The following is a 2,500-nucleotide window of genomic DNA, read 5'->3' as shown; positions in this document are numbered from 1 at the left end:
CGTCGCCGCTGGCTTCACGCTACGGACACGTACTTTTACCTTCACTGGCGCGACCTGCGCGCCGAGCCCGCATTTTACCGGGAAGCTAGTCGGGAGACTGAGCCACGCACGGTCAGATCGGGCACATGTCGCTGGCTGCGAGGGAGCGCGGATCCTAGCGTCACATAGAGGCTTCACCGACACTCACCTCCACAATAGTAGATACAGACCGTTTTAACCGCCGTATTTCTGCCCATACCTCTAGTGTTAAACCGAAAAATCGGGTACATAGTCTCGGGGAGGACCGGGGTGCCGCCCCATGAGGGGAGCCCGCACGGAGGGCGCCGGGGGTGCCGCGACCCGGGGGGCGGCGCGGGGGTGTCGGGGCGCATCTACGGGGCTCACTCGCGCGGGCGCCACACTTCCGGGGGGCGCCCCAGGTGGGGTGCCAACTTTGGCGCCCCCGACTAAGGGGCCGCCCCCACTGCGGTTACACGCTTTACGACCACCCACCCGCGTTCCCCACCCCAGGGGGCATGCGAATCACCCGCCAGGGGCGTTCTGGGACCGAGGGCGCCGCTCCGGCACAAGGGGGAGCCAAAACGCCCCGAGTTCCCCCGCGGCCACCTCGACACCTGGGCGGGCGGCGAGGGGTGTCCTGCGATCGGGGTGGGGAGCTCTACCAGAATCACCCGCCAAACTTCACCGGGGGCGTCTCCCGGCGCCCCTGCGCTCGGGTGACGAACAGCGCCCCGGGCTATCCCGGGCGCCCTATGGCGTCCACCTTCGATCGGAAGGGTGATCTCGACTCGGGCTGAGGCGGGCCACAACAATCCGCGGTCACATCGGAGCCGTCCAGGCTAACGAGGCCCCGGCTCACGGGTAACCCATGGGGCTGGACCGGGAGTCCGCCGTTAAAGAAGAAAGAAATGTAGTGCAAACCAGAACCAGTTTTTTTTATTTATTTTATAACTCGACTAATAATCGTCACAAAATTATAAACTTGGTACCTACGGATAGCCCTGGGCCCAACCTAATACAGGATGTCCATAACTATGCGCTAATTAAATAATTAATGGGTATTAAGGTCGGTCTTAGTAAATTGCTATATAAAGTCTAAGACCAGAACCAGTATTTTAAATTTATTTTATAACTCGGCTCCTAATTGTCACAAAATTTAAAAATTGGTACCTATGGATAGCCCTCGGCCCTACCTAATACACCGTGTCCATAACAATGTGGTAATTAAATATTTACTGGGCGTTAGGGTCGGTCTTAGTAAATTGCTATATAAAGTCTATATAAAATTTTACGAATTTAAAAAAAAAATTCCTACCGTCAAAAATAGCGACGCCTAGACCACCACACCTGTTCTGACGTTAAATCCTACTTGCACACACGTGTGGGAATAGATTAGATATCATCTAGAGATAGAATTCCTAATTATTTAATTAAAATAGAGACTCTAGATTTAATAGTTGTGTCATAGTTACATTAAGTCGAATTAGCGAAGCGGAGGCGGGAACTAGATTCTAGATCTAACACTTCGATTGCGATGAAAAAAAAATAGCTTTATTTTAAGGCCGACAAGGCAAATACGGTTTAATTAATATTAAAGAAATAAGTCCGAACACCTACCTTAAGCGAATCATCTACACAACACATGACTAGAAATAATACACGTCCACACGAAGAGCGATTGAAACGGTGACTGCAACGGTGAAAACTTGTACGACGGAAACATGGCGCCTAGGTTATGCCTACTTCCGGTCTGATGAAAATTTTTAATTCATTTTAAATTTTGCGCTCTATTTCGTCCGCGCTTGTCCACTTAAACTCTACAGAAAAGATAGTCTATATAAAAATAATTCCTAGAAGACAATTTTATGAGAGATCACCCACATTTATTTACCCTGCCTGTCTACCTTAGGGTTAGAGTTTGAATTTTTCTAGATTCAAGCCAAATATGCCGTGTCGATTAAACGACGACGTACATAACAGAGCGAAGACAATGAATGGTTCCTTAATTAACTATAATTACGGTCCTAATACAACTACAATTCACCATAGTACTAATATGTATGTGTATTGTTGTTTTGGGAGTTCTGTCATTACATTTTAAATTATAAAAAAAACGGGTTTACGATACACTTCATTACGCCGCCGATCGTGGTTTTAGATTTAAATTTGGTCGGATTCGGTTTATTATTAATTTATATAATACTTTATACATACTTTAATTCATTAAATACATTTATCTATGTATTTATTTCATTAGTTAAGTATTTGTTTAACTAAAAATTATCAATTTAAGGCATAACAATTACAGAAAACGATTGTATTTGAGATAAGTCTTATCGAACCATTTAGTAGCTGGGTCGGTTTATTATTAATTTATCTAATACTTTATACATACTTTCACTCATTAATTACATGTATATATGCATTCATTAAATCATTTAAGTATTTATTTCATCAAAAAGTATCGATTGAAGGCATAACACTGATAGAAAACGATTGT

Source organism: Physella acuta, unplaced genomic scaffold (genome assembly GCF_028476545.2).
Source record: "Physella acuta isolate Inbredline_101_S28 unplaced genomic scaffold, ASM2847654v3 ptg001102l, whole genome shotgun sequence".
Classification (NCBI taxonomy): Eukaryota; Metazoa; Mollusca; class Gastropoda; family Physidae; genus Physella; species Physella acuta.
Note: the sequence above shows the minus strand (reverse complement) of the source record.